The sequence below is a fragment of the Poecile atricapillus genome, chromosome 2 (genome assembly GCF_030490865.1).
Source record: "Poecile atricapillus isolate bPoeAtr1 chromosome 2, bPoeAtr1.hap1, whole genome shotgun sequence".
NCBI lineage: Eukaryota > Metazoa > Chordata > Aves > Passeriformes > Paridae > Poecile > Poecile atricapillus.
Window position 1 is genome coordinate 122,689,743 of NC_081250.1, and position 18,138 is coordinate 122,707,880.

Below are 18,138 nucleotides of genomic sequence, written 5' to 3' on the forward strand. Positions count from 1 at the left end.
TCAGCTAGGAGGACACAGTCTGACAGAATATAGGAAAGAAAAGAAGGGAGAGCAGATTCTTTCAGAATGCCACCATGCATTTTCCCTAGTGTACTATTTTCTGTGTAATGACATTTTATGATTTTTATCACACCTCTTTCTGATGTAGAAGCTTAAAGAAATTTGGGATTAATATTATGAACAACTGAATAAATACAGCACAAGCTGTTGGCAGTCTCTGGGCAATTGTAATGGGATTATGGCAAATATCAGTATCTGAGCAACAATATTCAATGTTGTTGCTAGTCTCCACCTCATCTGAGCCCAGTATTGTTTGCACTGTGACAAGAAGAAAGTGATTTTGCCTGATTTCTTATTTCTCAACAGACTTATTTTTTTCTCTTTCTATCTTGCTTCTATCCCTTCTTTTTCATGATCTATGAATTGGTCTGCAGCTTTTGGAAAGACAATGCTGATAGACATTAATCCTTCAGAGTATTTTTCATTTTCTTGTTGTTGTCCTTTTATCTGGATCTGAGAATGAAGATTTCCACTTAGTACCAAGTCTCAGGCTTCCAGTTTTCTAAACATGGTTTCCATCTGGCCTTCACGCCTTGATTTTTCTCCAAGAGGACCCAAAACATGGAAAAGCTGATGAGTATGTAGCTCAGACACCAATACAGGGAGTAGATGAAGATGGAGCATGGGAGTTTGAAAGCACTTGTGGAAGCCACAGTTCAGATGTAATGGAGGTGGTCTAACTGTAATCACAGGAGGAAAAATTGCATCACTCTTACCAGGAGGCATCAAGTCCACATTTCACTGTGATGCCATGGTTTGGTGTACCTTTATGTCACTGCACATTGGTTATGGTCAGGCTGAGAACCTCTCATGTGAACTGGGAAATTGTGTTTTCCTTATTTTTTTGGGTAAGCGTGTGTCCACAGGGTAGTAACCACGTATATCTACAGATAGTCGATGTGGCATCATAGCCATTTACAACCTAGGAGAGAGGCAGACAACTTCTCGTGCAATCATGCTGTGCCTGAGAGTCTAGTTAAAACAAATTTTGCCCTAATCTTTAAGTCTCCAAATCCCCAATGACTTTGACATCAGCAGCATTAATTGATTATAATTTGGTGCTTTTTTTCCTGTTAGGTTTGTTTTGGGTTTTTTTTATTAGTAACAATAACCTGAAAATTATTTCTTCATCCAGATGAGTTTTTCCTGTATCTTTAACATATTACCTTGTGTTTCACTGGGGGACCATTGTAGTAGTTGCATTCCTTACACGCATGACAGGCCTTTACAGAAACATGAAAACATGTAATGGAAAACAACATGAAGAGTTCTTAACAGATAATAGCAATTGAGAGTGTGTTTTCTCAACTTGGCAGTCTTCATGGCTTTCTTTTATTTTCTGTGGGATTTCATCCTGAGCTCTAACTCCATCATTTTGAATCCTCTTTTCATATGAGGCAAGACAGGGTTATTTGACATTGTCTGTGAAATCTAGCACTGGACTTGCTTGGTCAGTTTGCAGTCCATACATCTGCAGCTACAGCCTTGGAGTGCTGTTTCACAGCATTCTGTAGACATTGGCAACACTGAGGTGATGGTATTTTCAGCCAACAAGGACCTTGACTCATGATGGGAGATTTTTTTCACCCAGGTAACATCTGAAGTCTCCTCTTTAAGTGAAATGTATTGAAATTCACTTTCATTAGCAGCCGTGGCAACTGAGTCTATACTTGATCATACTGTTGTACTAGGATGTAGAACAGAACAAAGAGAGGCATGTACTAACATACATGTAGAAGGTGAATAAATAATTTGCATTATTTAAGCAACATTCTGTGTTCTGTGAACTTTTAATATCTCTACATCTGTTTAGGTGCTGTAGGGCCCTTGGCTGGCTGCTTTAAATTGGATTTTATTTTGGGTCCATTTTTTCTGCATCATTCTTCAAAGAGTCTATATACTCCTCCTTGTTTGCAGGATCAGATGTGTTGATAAATTCTTCATACTAACTGTGATCTACCTGCAGATCTTGGCATGTAAACTCCCCATATTTTCTATTTTCAGTACACAGAAGTGGTTTTTGCTTTTTTAGCTTTACCCAAAATCTCCAGCTTCTCCCATAGCTGCATGATCTTGTAGTCATTCTCATTTCATTCTCCTCCCAGTAGAAAGTATACTGTTTAGTGTGCTGTATACCACCAGCATTTTCTATTTTCCAATGAAAAACATATGTGCCAAAATAACTGCGATGGCAGTCTGCAAAAAAACATTGTCTTCCTATGGGTGTGTTGAATGTGCACAGACATGTGGGGTTTTTTCCTATGGGCAGTGCCAGAATCCTGCTGATATATCAGACATGGAAAAATGTTTGCCATTAGCTATCCCCTGAAGGATTTTTCCAGTCACAGGTAGTGGAAAATATGCCTCTTCTACTTATCTGTTTGATTATTTTGGGTATATCCAAAAGCAAAAATAAGCACACTGGTTTTATGTGAGTGTATCTGTTTTATCCATTTTTCTAACCCCAGTGTAGTCACCTGGAGCTGTATACCAAAATCTAATGCCTGGGAACAGTATAGATCAGTAAGCTGAGGGCAAGGAATCCTCCAAGAGTAGCTCAGGAACACAAGATGTCTTTAGCAGTCCTGGAATACTTTTATTTCCTTGCTAAACAAGTCTACATGGGCCCCATAGCTGGACTTCATGATGACACTGATATTTCTATCTCCAGAGTCTCTTTCGCTGCTTTCCATAAGTCATATCATGAAACTATCACACTGAAGCAGCCTTGTTGCTTGCAGGACAAAGCAGCAGCTAAAGACCTAAATGTAATTCCTATGGCAACTCAGGAGTCATAGGTGGCAAGCATCTTTTTATTGCTGGAACAGCCTGACTGGAGAATGCACAGCAGTGAAAGATCCTCCCCTCTTTGAAAGTGTCAAATTCCTTACCTGCTTAGCTTCTTTTCTTTCTAAAACATGAAGTTTCTTCATAAGACCAATGGGGTGACATACTTCTAATGAAAAAAACCCCGGCTCTATTGAAGTTTCTATGATTGCCATAATTTAATTACCCAGGCATGTAATTCCTCTATTCTTTTGTGGGAATAAACTCAACCTGAATTGTATCCACTCATCTTCTGTTACTTGTAGGTCCTCTGAGAATAATGTGAGGAATGTTTCAGGATAAAAAGAAGCGAAATTTTAAAATTATCTTTCCCTCTATTTCTATCCATTTATTATCTTTCCATGACAAGAAAATGTTTTAACTATGGTCTGCAATCATTGATATATGCATAAGTTTTCAACTTAGTTGGCTCTTTTCAGCTTCTTTAATTTCTTTTTATCTTTATTCCATTCTCTTCTTCAAGTGTTTTCCAGAGGTTTATGGTGGCCAATACAGCTTTTGAGGCAGATAATTCCCCACTCTCACAACTGGGTTAAGAATTGTCCCTCACACATCATCTCTCTTTTGTGTGATCTTTACAGCTTGTTACTCATGCTCTGGATGCTGATATTATTGAACCTTACTGATATTATTGCATAACTTTCTCTGTGTTTCCTGCAGGACATCATGTTATCTGTTTTTGTCTCTTTTTCTTCTCTAAAGCTAGTATCCTGGTGTCTGTGGGTGCTAATAACTTTTTCACAGAGGCCCATGTAGTGATACCTTTGAAGGAACTCTCCTCTGAAATAATGTTATTTAGGTGCATGTGTTTCTCTACAGATATATAGCAATAGACTCAAACATCAATCTTTTGAAGTCAAGAGTCACAGGATAGGCAAGGTTGGAATGGACCACAGTGGGCCATCTGCTCCAGCCTCCCTGCTCTAGCACAATCATCCTAGAGCACAGGGTTGTGTCCAGATGGTTCTTGAACATCTCCGGTGAGGGACACTCCACAACCGTCCAGGAAAGCAAAGCTCCATTTTGCACAACAGTGACTTGGGAAGACAAACACCATCATTCCCAACACTTGCCCTTCCTCCTTCTTCTCCCAGCTATAAATGCTCAGCATGACACCAAACAGTACAGAATATCCCTTTGGTCAGCTGTCCCAGCTGTGTTCCCTTCCAGCTCTTTGTGCACCCCCAGCTGCTTGCTGGAGTGCTGGGGTGAGAAGCAGAGAAGGCCTTGATGTTGATCAATAATAAAAACAACCATATATTACCAGCACTGTTTCCAGCACAAATCCAAAAGATAGCCCCATACCAGGTACTATGAAGAAATTAACTCCATCCCAGTCAAAACCAGCACACAAAACATTTTAAGAAGTATTGCTTTCCCTCAGCAAGTGAAGAAAGTTTAAAAATACCTACAAGCTTTATGTTCTTCTCCAAAAGGTGCATGAGCATATAACAGAAAGAAAAGGGTTAGAAAAAGGAGAAAATCCATCAGAAGGAGTAAAATCCCAGCTGGATGAAACTATACAAATGGAAAAGATAATTTTAACTTGGAGTCTTTGAAAATTTCTACTTTAGTACATGCTGATTTTGTGCTCTGAAGATTTCATACTGTCGAACTCACTTTAAGTGTAAGTACTTTTATTTCTGACAGCTGCATTTACAGAAGAAACAAAACTAGTAAAAGTCCTTAAACTGAAAAGGATGGTCTGAATAAAATATCTGATTTGGGTAAAAAATTAACTTATTTTCTTAAGGTAAACAATGCTATTTATTTACTGTAAACCAAATTACATTAGAAATTAGTTTCTACTCTAAATTCCTACAATAGTATTGAATTTATTCAACAAATTTTCTCCAATTACATTTTAACTACAACTTTAAAATATTTTCATCTACATTAACTAGTGTTATGGTATGTACTTTTCAATGTTAAAACAGTCGTTGGGGTTTGCCAGTCAGAAAATAGAGGTTCTTAAAACTGCAGTACATGTTTTTCTCTCTATTTTCTTATAAATTATGTGCTTTCAAAACAATATGTATTAGTTTTAACTAATAGTTCAGAATTCTCTTTATAGATATATATTTTCAAAATTTCTTACCATTATATTAGTAAATATCTCATACTTCCTCATGAAGAGTGAGAGGTACTGAAACAATAGTTCATGCACCACGTGGTACAACAGCTGGGTAAAAAGGCAAAATTTCAAGAAATAATTTGTTTATTTAAAGAGCTACTTAGACAGAATATAAGTACCTACATCTAAGAAAATGACTAATAATTCTTGCTTTCTACCAGCAATGTCCTAATATAAATGACATTGCATAGAAGCAGAGCATGTTCACCTGTTTTCAACGGTAAAATGATAACTGAATTTTGACATCTCAAGTATTGAGGGCTTGAGCCTTCTTCCTAGGAAGAGACAGAGGGCTCAGAAGAGCTACAGAGCAAGGAGATTGTTCCTTTTGCCATCTAGAAAGAAGAGAAGAGGCTGAAGTTTTGGCAGAAAGTGCTGCTTATATAAATGTTTAGGTTTTTTACATACTGTGTATTATTTTTTAGATAACCCTTATGAGAAGTAGGTGCCTCAGAGTTACTTTCATCCTTGTCCAGAGGGGATTCAAGCCCTTTATCACACTTTCCATAGACTCCCAAATAAAGCTTTCTATAAGTGCAGAAGAGCATTGTCAAAAATCACTGGCAAGGATCTACAGCTGCACAGCCAGATGTACAGCAGTCATGTAAGAGGCCCAAGGGAAAACAAAAGTGGTGGTTTGGATACCTAACTAGAAGAGTTCCAAATCTCAGCCCCTGCTCTCAGGACTGTGGCTGCTGTAGACAGTGTTTTTGGCATGCAAAATGTCTAAAATTATGCATTAATTTTTAAAGATAGAATGTAAAATGCATCATTTCAAGGAACACAGACTAGAATCCACTACCTGCTTTGGAAGAGTGTATGTCTTACCTGGGGATTGGGGTATCACTTAATCTCTAAACCTTACATAGACTGGACAAGTCCCCAAAGTCAGAAGTTGGTAGAAGCCAACTCTGAAGTGTGTGTTATTTCATGCAGAAAAAATATTCCATGCAGAAAAAAATTCAAAAAAGGAAGTAGACACAAATTTGAATGATTTTTAAGCATCATGAGTGCGGTCACTTGGATGTTTTCTAAATTTAAAGTGAGGGAAAGCCTCATCTGATAAGCATGGATCTTACCCTACAGATAGGGTGGGGGAGGTAGGGATGTGAGCCATGTAGTGCTAGGGTCACAGAAGGCCAGATATTGCTACTTTCATTCCAGCTGTGTAGTTGAAAGGGTTACTGACTTTATGCAGTGGGATTAATGGCAAAGTAAGATAATACAATGGTAAAATCATGCTAGAAAAACATAGACTATGCTATTTATCTGTGCATGTAAAAGTATATTTGGATCTGCATATATTTCTAAGCTTTCACGTTCCTCATCCATGAAAAGTTTGGCAAACCTTAACATTACTACAAAGAGTATATATTAGTCCATAGGATTTACTTCATAACTTTTTTCCCCTGCACCTTAGCCAAGCTTCACCCTGTGTGTGCATAAGAAACCCTTGACAAAAGCCAGCTGAGGGCTGAAATGTTGGGAATTTGCCCTCTTCACCCTTATGAATAAATCTTTTTTTAAAAGCAAGGAAAAAATCCTCTTGGCTTGGACTATCTCAGCATGCTGACTGTGCACAAACCAAGGCTGGAATAATTGTGCATTACCATGATTTGTTTTTGTATTGCCTCCTTGTCATGTTTTAAAAAAAGAACACAAGTATTATAATTTCTTATTGCTGTGCACCAGGTGCTTGCCAGATAGCTAAGGAGGGCCAGCTGTTAGCTTTCAGGAGATGCCAGTGGAAGGACTGATAAACATTTTTAAAACAATGAATTCAGAAACCTGTAACATTCCAGGAAGTAGTACAGCATTTTCTTGCCCTGAGAAGGGGTGCTAGCAAAGCACTGAATCCAGCTTTAGCTGTCCTTTTAGAAAGCAGAAGGAAGGAAAAGAAAGGCAGCAAAATGTGCATGATGTGATGAGCTAATTCTTCATGGACCACCAGTGAGTGTTCTGCAAGCAACACTTTGAGAACTGTTTCTGTAAATGATGCCAAATGAATGCATGGTCCGATAAACCCAAAGAAAATAGTTCTGTCTGTCTTTACCTACCCATAAGCTGCACAATGAAAGCACTGAGGCTTGTTCCAGTGCTACTCTTGACACCTAGGTTTATGAAAGCTGCAGATACACGAAGAGAGTTTATATTGAAAAAAAATTGCTGTCAGAAAATCTAAGTGCAAGTGCTATCAGTGCTGTTTTTGAAACAACTATTGAAACAGGATGACTTTGGTTTTCCTGCAGTTAGAACAAAAATTTGCCATTATTTGCCACTTGATTTATATCACCAGCTAAGTTTGCTTCTGTTTTAATGTTTTAATGCATTTATATATGCTTTAATAACCAGAGGTGCTCTTTCTTGTCCTACCCCATCCTTTAAATTAAATGGCTTTCACTTAAGCTCAGTCTCATAGGTCTGATCTGGCACTATCCCAGGAAGCAAAGTTTGCCAGTCACTCCAATAGAAGTTGGTTCAGATCTGCCCAACAGTATGTGTGGTGGAAGAAGCACTGCAGACTTCTCCCGTGCTGCCATGTCATGCCACCATGCCTGTGAGAGCTGGTAAAAAGGCAGAGCATAGATGGAGAAGGCCAAAATTTCACTAACTAAACACTAATGTTATCTGAAGATGTCCTGAACAAGGCTGCCATCTTGCTCCTCTGTAGTCACAAAGTTCCTTTTTCGCTGTCTCTAGCACTTGGACTTTTCTTCCCGGCTCTTATTCCATTGCTTTGTGCTTATAATAAGTAAACACTTATCTCAACCCATAATTAATCCTTTTTGACCCTTCTTTATTGGAAGGGGTGGGGGAAGGGGAGTGGCTGATTTGGAGTTTAATTTCCTGCTGGTATTAAAACAGCACACCTGACATTGTGAAGAAGATGAAAAGTTTGCCAGATTATCTCCAACAGCAAAACTTACCACCAGAATTAATCATTAGGCAGAATCAAAGTTTTTGAAAACTGTATTGTTCAAAAAGTCAGGGAGTTTATACCCTGAAGAAACTATTACGTTTAGGGGTAATGAAGAAAGAAACAGTTGCTCTCTACTAAACTGTGTGAGACAGAGAGAAAGGCATGCTAGAAGAGATGCCATCCAAACCCATTTCTCTATTTTGTGCTCTCACTCTTCTATTTAGTCATAACCATGGGATGGTAAATTTGTTTGACTTATAAAATCAATTTTCTATCAGTCATTTCACTTTGCTTTAGGAGGTAGGCTGACTGTAGGTACAGTGAATGACATAATGGCAGTATTAGCAGCTGAAATAGTTTGCAAAGAAGCACATTCATTAAGAAAGTGTCAGAATAAAGCAAACTTGATGAAATACAGTTGGATAAATAACTTAAATAGATACAGAGATAAGAGATGACAGTTCCTAGCATCTGTCTGGTCTCATTCTTGACATGGTCCACTGAAAATTAAACAGACAAAGCTCTACCAAACAACCCTCAGATCAGATTTTTTTCATAACTTGTTTTCGGCTCCTTCATCAAAATGAAAATGTATTTTTGAGCTGTGCATATTTTGAGAAAATAAACTGACTCACACAGTAGAGGAAATTGTATTGCTCATACTTTTGTATCAGTTCTGAGACTGCACATGAGCATGCTCAGATATGTTTCAAAAACTGCCACTTCCTTCAGCAAGTAGCTTCCCTTTATATTTCAGAAGCTTAAGATCTGCATACATCTGAGCTGTGCTTCTGGACTCTACATATTCTAAAAAAGGGAGATTAAAATTCTACAGATTTTTTTCTGTGATTTCTCTCAGAGTCCCTGAACCAGGTGATTTTAAAGGAAAAATAAAAGATATAAATCTGACTGGATATAGGGATTAGAATTTGAGGAAGAATTAAAAAAAAAATATGATTTGGGAGCTGTTTGTACATAGATGGAATTGCTGATAGATTTTGCATTAAAAATGTATCTGGTAGATCAATGCAAGTAAGGAGAAGTAAGAAGTAGGATATGACTGCAGGATCTGATCAGCAAAGTAAGATGAGAATGAAACAGGCATATAGCAGAAAGCCAAGAGAAGGCAGAAATCAGAGAAAGTGAGAGAAGGAGGAATTGTGGAAAGAGTAAGAGGCAGAATAAACACAAAGATGATAGAAACATACACATTAGATTTAACTGGAGTGACAGTTAAAAGAAACCTCTAGCTTATATTATCTCCTGGCAGAGATAAACCATTTTTGGTAAAATCATTTTTAATCCCTGTAACTTGTAATTCTATGGCCCACTTTAGCATACCAAAATAAACTTTCCCCCACATTCTATATCACTCTGTCATTACAACTGTTATTTCAACTTTTCCTTTTGAAAAACATTCAGCCCTCTAATAGCCAGTCAGGGAGAGAAGATTTATTTTATCATAGAAGCCAAACTGTACTGAAGAAAAGTTCAGCAGAGTAGTTCCAACACACAATACTTTTTCCAAATGCAGTGACGGTACAAGACAAGTTGGTCACATGAAGCATGTGACAGTACTAAACAAAAGAAAAAAAAAAAAAATATATATGTATATATAAAATATTTAAACTGGTCCTCCCTGTGCTGGGAGTTCTAACTTTTAGTCTTTATACCTCTTCTAAGAGAAAACATCTAAGGGTAAAAATGAAGACAAAGTAAGACTACAATGTCTACCCACCACCCCCTCCACCAAGGGCAAAGGATGTGGCCTGGCTTCTTCTTCCTTCAACATGCATGTTGAACAACATGTATTGCTGCTTAATTTTATCTTTAAGAAATCTCACTATTTTTCCAGGCAGTTGGCTTGCTTCCTTCCCCTAAGGAAGGAATGTAGAGGAATTTTGGCGTTCTCATTTCATGTTTTTCTCATCTTACACCACTTTTATACCACTAAGCATTAATCTGTTCCTTTCGGCAAAAAGGTCCCTGGTTTCCACACCTGTAGGATAAGAAAATGAGCAGATATAGATATTTTGTCTGCCTCTCTGCTTACTGATATTTTTGCTGCAGAATTCACTGTCAGCACATATTTCTGGGGCCTGAGTATGGATATTCAGCATTTTGGTCAAGCCTCACACACCCATTTTCTCTGCTACAGAAAGCAGTTGTCATTCATTCCCACAGCTGGAACACTGCCTCAAGTACTCATGTGTCCTGCCCCTGGTCCTGACTGATTCTGTCCTGCCTCACAGGCATGGAGAATGCCTCTCTGCCTTTACTCATTATTGAAAAATGGAATACCTTAAAATAAGAAAACTCAATTTTTTATTTTTTTTTCTAGGCTGGGATATTTTGCTCATCCCAGTACTTTTCATTATTATCTTCTTATGTTTTGTATTTCTCACCTCTTTATCACTACTGAAGTGGGCTTTGTCAATGTCCTTGGTAGGACAAAGAGAGTCTTTATGGCCAGCTTTCAGAAAATGGCAATGATAAATAGAAACAAGATCCAGCTTTTATTCAACATTTGATATGAATTATGGCAATTTGTAGTCATTAGAGTTTTATTGAAGAGGTGATAGATTCATTCTCTCGAGCAGTAATTCAATGAATCAATGAATCAATGAGTCCTTATTTTAGAAAACAAAACATAGGTCAAACTTGAACTTTCAGGTGTTAGCCTACCAAAGAAGACTTTCAGGGAAGGAGGAAAATTCATAATCCTAGTTTCAGCATGTGATGTTGCTGTGTTTTGTTTGAAGCAGAGGGGAGAAGCTGACAGCTTTGTCATCAATAGTACAGTCACATCTAGACATGGTCTGCTACATATAACCTTCCCTCCACTGTCTGCATTCATACATTGAAAAGGGAAACCAATAAGATCCATTTTATATAGGCAGAAGGAGTTATATCAACAACAACCCCTGTAAGCTGAATCCAGTCAATTAATTAAAAAAGACAGATTCAATTTTTTTTTGGGAATTATAGGAATGAGAATGATAGAACCATAATGTTGGAGAAGTGGACGTGGACACATTTGAAAAAAGTGTCATTAAAATCTGTGGGACATACACTGATACATTTTTTTATATACATACGCTATTTTTAAACAAAAGAGCTATTTATTAGACAGCTAAACTTTAAAAAGTTTTCCAGTTTATTTTTGAGTATTCTGGCCAGTTTGTCATGCTGTATTACTAGCATGAGTCCATCTGTGAGAGCTTTAATGCTGCATCTTTCGTGAACATTTTAGTGTTTATCACATTTGTATGAGTTGAAAATGTTAAGAAAATAATCCTAAAGTTTCTAAACTAAGGTTTCACCACATAATGAACCTTCTTGTTCTCAACTTAATGAGGGGTGAGTATCTTGAAGATCATGTGGAAATCAGTATGACTAAACAAAGGTAATTTCACCACCCACCTTTCTTCCTTAAAACAAAGTGTCCTAGACAACTATGTGTAAATAGAATACTGCAGTTGTCATCACTTCAAGTCAGAAAATATATGAATTATCTTTTCAGAAGCTGTATTTGCCAAGATCTATATTATATTTTTTTTATTGCTGCTTAATTGTGAGATATTTTTTTTGGACTAACAAAAGGTTGAGATTATGCAATGTATTTTACTTTGTACTACTCCTGCAGTGTTAATGATTGAGTATCTTCCAACTATGCCATTGTAGTTTTGCAATTTTCAAATTTCACTAGTTTAAACTTCCTCTCATTATTTATTAACATATCTTATAATCAAGTATTGCAAAATCCTATAAAACAGCAGACTGTAAAATCTCTAATACTTATTCTGTAAGAACAATATCATTTTTCATGAAATAAAAACAGAATTTCTGTTAACTTGGTAGAAGAGTAAAGAGTTATGAGAGTAGTTTTAGCAGTCTGGTAGAAAATCCCTGTCAACAACTTACAGGAACAATTTGTCTGCCAGTCCTCTATGAAAGCCCAGGTGATTCTTCTAAAAGATGCTGTCAAAGAGCAATCCTTTGAAGTCAAAAATCACAGACTGAGTCAGTTTGCAAAGGACCTCAGTGGCCCATCTGGTCCAACCTCTTTGCTCAAGCAGGATCATCCTAGAGCAAATGGCACAGGATTGGTATCCACATGGTTCTTGAATATCTCCATTGAGGGAGACTCTGACTCTGGGCAACCTGTCCCTGTGCCTGGCCGCCTGCACAGTAAAGAAGCTCTTCTTGACATTGAGGTGGAACTCCCTGTGCATCAGTTTCTGCCCATTGCCTCTTGTCCTATTGTTTGTCACCACTGAGCAGAGCCTGTCTCCAGCCTCTTGACACCCTCTTTTCAGATACTCATAGACATTGATAGGGTCCTCTCTTAGTTGTCTCTTTCCTAGGCTGAACAGGCCCAACCTTGCAGCTTTTCAATGTAAGAGAGATGCTCCAGTCCCCCAGTCATCTTTGTGGCTCTTAGCTGAACCCACTCCAGAAGTTCCATACGTCTCTTGTCCTGAGGAGCCCAGAACTGAACACTGAACTCCAGAAGCAGCCTCAGTAGGACTAAGTAGAGGGGCAAATCATTCTTGATCTCCTGGCAATGCTCTTCCTAATGCTCCCCAGGATACCATTGGCCTTCTTGGCTCCAAGGACACACTGCTGGCTCATGGACAGGTTATTGTCCACCAGGACTCTTGATCCCTCTCTGCAGACCTGCTTTCCAGCAGATCAGCCCCCAGCCTGTACTGATGTGTGGGGTTATTCCCCACCAGGGCAGGACCCTGTGTTTGTCTCTGTTGAATTTGTGACAGTACTTCTCTGTCCATCTCACCAACCTCTCAAAGTCCTTCTACCCTGCAAAAGAGAAAACATTCACTCTGTGTTAGCATGTGGGAACTCTTTTGCTGTCTGCCCTGCAGCTGTAGCACTGTTAGTTGGCAGGCTTTCACCTGCCTGCCAAGGACCATGTGTGGCTGAAAAGACAAAGTCATGCTATTCTCAAAGAGGACAGTGTGGCCTTCTTGAAGTAGCAGGACCCTGGCTCCAGCTCCCTTCTGCAGCATGGAAGCACATTGAGCTTGGCAGTGAGGAAGTGGGAAGAGTGCAACAGAGTGTAATGGTTGCTGCTGCCCACTACAAGAACTATGTGCCACCAAGGGATGGAGTTTTCCGGTTGTTTCTCTTCTGTCTTCTCACAAAATTTGGGAATTGCTGTTGGAATACCTCACATCCTTGGACTCTTGACCTTGTGGTCTCATTTAATGAGGACCCACTGGAATAGCTCTGCTGTACTGAGTATGGGCACTGCGCTGTTTTTAACACCTGCTTGAAGAACTTATGGCCTAGGTTTCAGGCGCACAGAGAGTGTGAAACAGCTTGTGCTGGGTGAGGAAGTGAAATGTCAATTGAGAAAAAAATCACAGAAATACTAAGGTTGAAAAAGACCTCTAAGATCATCAAATCCAACTGTTGTTCCCAAACCACCAGGTTACTGCTAAACCATGTCCCCCAGAAATGCTAACATAAGAGGTAAGAAGCCCATCCTAGAACATTAAGGAACAGAAGAGCTTACTCAGGGTCTAAATTCCTTAAGAAGGCAGAGTAAATGAAATTCATACTGATCACATTCCATCTGAATAATTATAGGACCTTTGTGAAAAAATGAAAACAAGGATGTTTCTTTTTTCAATACCAGTGTTTTTGCTAAACTTTATCCTGTTAGTTTCCTCTCATGGTTGCTTGTTACATGTGTGGCTTGTTGAAGCCACGAGGGACAGAATTAGGAAATCGCTGTAAGAGCATCATACGAACATTTTAGCAACAGTTCAGCTCCGTGAAGAGGTCATTGCATCTGAGCACGTGTGAATTTGTAGGGAAAATGTGTTGTACCATAGCAATTGCTATAGGAATTTGAAACTGCATTTTTTTGCTGTAGCTCATAAAGTGCTCCATTTTTTGAGAATCAAGCTGAAGGGAGAGAAAGCTTGGACCTGAGGCACTCTGAAGGAATAGTTTGAAAACCATGTGTAAGTTCAAAGCAAGTCTCCTACTGAAAAACACAAAGAGATGTTTATTTTCAACAGAAAATAACAGTTGGTTTCAAAACAATCTTGTATTTCCAACCGAGTTATTTATAGGAAAAAAACTATGAAAATACTGAAATGAAGTGCCATCACAAGAATGTAGTGTGAAGTTAACAACTACAAGGTTGTCATTATGAAAAATTCTAGGATTCAGTCTCTCTTGCCAAAACATACATAAATATATATAATGCTGTTAACAAGACACATATGTCTATCACCAGACAGCATAATTATGTCTGATAATTATTATAAAAGCTAAATAGGTGTTAATTGAACACTTCCTTTTTTATTTCTTTTCTTAACTGATCCCTCCCCTTGTATCCAAGTTCATTAGCTCCTTGGCAATTGCCTTGTGCCCTCACCACAAGACTGGAGGGAGCTCCAGGCAGTCAAGATATGGACAAGGCCCAGCAGTTCCACCATGCAGCTTCATTGTCTCATCAAGGAGACAGCTTATTTTAATATTACTTCAGCACCTCTCGTGGAGAACATGACATTAATCTTTAGCTGCTTCATTCCCTGGAGATGGAAGGGCATCATAAACATGATGCTCATTAAAGGGGGAAAAACCTTCCATCAACTGAAAAAACTCTAAACCTCTTTGTAGGGACAGGAAACCATCAGTGATATCAAACCTTCCATGGCATTGCACTACTCATTAATGTCTCACAGACATTACTACTGTCTCATTATAGAGGCATTAGTGAAGAGTTTTTTAGTCATGTTTTTGTGGCTTAACAGGTAGAAAAGCAGAATTTAGCACAATAAGTGGTCTTTTAGGAATAGACAGTGACTGTTCCTGAGGGAGAAAGACTTTTGATCTGAGACTTATGTTATTAATTTCTTTCAGAAGATACTGAATGTATTTGATAGCAAATTCCTGGAACTTCTCAGGTATCATTCAAAACTTCCAAAGGAATGTTTTTGTTGTTTTCCTCTGCTAACCCAGAAGTACGGTCAAAAATAATTTTGCCTTTGCTCCTCCTGTGTCCAATGTTTTAGGGAACTATTTTGTTACAGTATACACACATTAAATATATTACTCTATGTATATAAAATATTTTTCCATATTTTTCAGTGATTGATGTAGGGACTTTTGTTCAAAAACAGAATCCAAAATAAATTACTACATTGACCTGTTTTTATAAAAGTTCAAATCAGCAAAAATAACCTTTTTTATCTCCATTAGCCAGAAAAAAATTATTGTTACTGGAATAAATAACTTGACTCTAAATATAAACTGGAGGCAAAGTTATAAATTCTCCAGACTTTTCTGGTTGATATTTAATCTGCATGGATAATGCAAACAGATCAGTCCTTTCCAAAACAGCAGCTCAGGATACAGTTTTAGTTATAGAGATCAATATCACTTCTCAGTGTCCTTGTTTTGTCCATGATGACTGGATTCAAAGTTTAGTCCCTGCCCCTGTCTGAACAGTGATAAAACCTCAGCTCTAGGACCCTGTGGTAATGCAAGAGTTTAGTGCAAGGCTCTGCCGTAGTGACACACAGATAATCCTGGAATATACCACAGCCTGGCTGTTAATAGAGTGGGAAGAAACTTCTGGTGAAGGAAGGATGAAAAATGCTAAAAATCATCCAGAACTTTAATGACTGGCCTGTTGAGTAAAACAGGAGTCACTCTTTCAGCTAGCTTGGGAATGTGTGGAAGGGGAGGCCATGGACAAGTGTTGATAAGTCTGATCATCTACCAAATCAAATTGTATTTTGGGAGAAGTGGAGGAATGTGCATTTTATGAGCCCTGAAGGAGTTGAGCTATGAGAGAGGAACTCAAGTCTTTGGCTGTCAGACTGCAAGCAGATATACACATACCCAAGGGGTATACTGAACCAAGCAGTTCAGTACCATAGCAACAGTAGCAATGAAAATACAGGCTCCAAGTGAGATAAATTTTGGTCGTCCTAGGTTTTTGATTGCCAGAATTGACTTGAAATTAAGTTTTTATTGAATTTTAAATGCTTAAGTAACCATTTAATGTCTAATGGTCGGATAACAACTTAACAGGCAGTCAGAAGACTGGAAAGTATGGAGAAAAAAAGTTTAGAGTTCATTTTTCATATTAGTTTTTATTTTTCTAAACAGTAGTTTTTCTCCTGATCCAGAATGACGGGATTAATAGAGTTCTGATTTTATACCCATTGAAGATCTAGATATTGTTGATTTTATACATTTTTCACTGAAATGACTTGAAAGCTTTCTGAAAAAATCTATCTAAGGAACACAGATGTCTCTTAACAAAACTCAGTGCAGAGCAAATTAAACAAGATGAACAAATTAATTCCAAATCCTTTGGGATTACAGCTTTTAATGTAAACATCAAAGGAGAATATGAGTACACTTTTAAATATTTTTAAATTTCCAGCCAGTCACACTTCTGCAATATCATGGCATAATTTGCTTTTACTCTTTCAGAGTTTCCACCAAATATTATTTGTTTTTCACCTTCCTTCTCACTTCATATTTAATGTTGATGTTGAATACTTGTAAATATTGTCTTTGGGTAACTTTATTGTAATAGTTCCACAAGTGAGTTGAGAAGTATGACAAAGGCTCTTGACAAAGGCTACTCAGAAGAAGCATTTTGCTTTCTCCAGTTTTAATATGCTCTTATGGAAACCCGTTAGGGGTCGAGTTCTTTGTTGGAGCTGGTAATGTTATAGGACATACTGAAAATTATACCTTTTCTCCTTCTTTAGTCTTTGTTTTTTTTAATTTCTTCCATCAGATAAAAGTCATGGGTTTTGCAGACTTACTGCTTTGCCTTTTGAATCTTCAGTTTTCTACAGTACACCCATTACTTTTGTGTTTATTTGGCTCTATCACAGCACTCCACCTCCAGTTACAGAGGCAGAAAACACTGAACCATTATGAATTAGGCAGGGCTGAGAAGAGACTCCAAAGGATCCATTAGCCAAGAGGAATGCTCATCTATTTCAAAACAGACCAAGCATATCCCAAGGCTGCTGTCAAATATAGATCTGTGTGAGAAGCTTTTATTTTGCTTAACCTGGTACCTGTTAATGATGTGATCACTGAAGTACACATGTGCTGCAGTGAAAACATGATGCATCTCCTCGTGTGTTTGCTCGTCAGACCTCTATTAGCTGATCTAGTAGAGCTGCTGTTTTAGCTTGCTGGGTGGAGGTCTGTGGTTTTGGAAGCCACATTTAAATCCCAGTGTTGTGTTTGTGGCTGGCTGATGATCCTGGGGTCAGTTTGTCTGTGGTCACAGATCATTACACCCCATGGACAACAACTCTCATACCACATCACCAAAAATTATATCCTGTGAACACAGTCATGTCTTCTCAACCATCTGAATATTTTAAATGGCTGATTTCTTGAAGAGTGTGTATATTAATTGCCTTGACAAACATGGGATTTATGAATTTTAAATTTTGTCACATTTTAAGAATTTTGTTTCTATATATAGTAATTTTCTTTGTTAATGAACATATGAGAAGTTATTTTACATTAGCACATCACAAATAAAATAATTTGAGAACATCTCCTATGGGAAATGAACAGAATTCTTCCACTAACTTCAGTAAGTGTTGGATCATTCCCTGAGTACAAGAATATGTCAAATTTAGATCAGGCACAGAAATAACAAACAGGCTAAATCTTGCTCTTTTCCCTTATATTATATATTGGAAAAATTAACTACCTTCTTAAATGTGCATCATCAAATTCTCTATATAAATGATTCCTATATCTTTACCTAAAAGACACATGGAATTAAGTCGTAGAGTTTCTGCTTTTGGAGCAAAGCAAAAGAGCACACACAGCAGTGCTGCAGTTGGCAAGTATGAACTGGATGAACTTTGCAGGCTTGAAGACGAAGCTGTAACCTGAAGTAAAAGCATCTGTGACTCACAGATCTGAATAAATATTTGTTTGTTGAAGTCCATTTCTGCTTTACTAGAAGAGGCAGAGGCTTTCTTATGTGTCTCTGGATGTCCTGCAACTTTCTGTAATTGCTGGCTGCACATATACAAATGTTGGTTAAAAATTGCCTGGAATATGTGAGAACACTAACCAGCTTCTTTCATGGATGAGGAAATAAGACATAATACGAAGACCTTTTTTTCCTTAGAGATTCTTC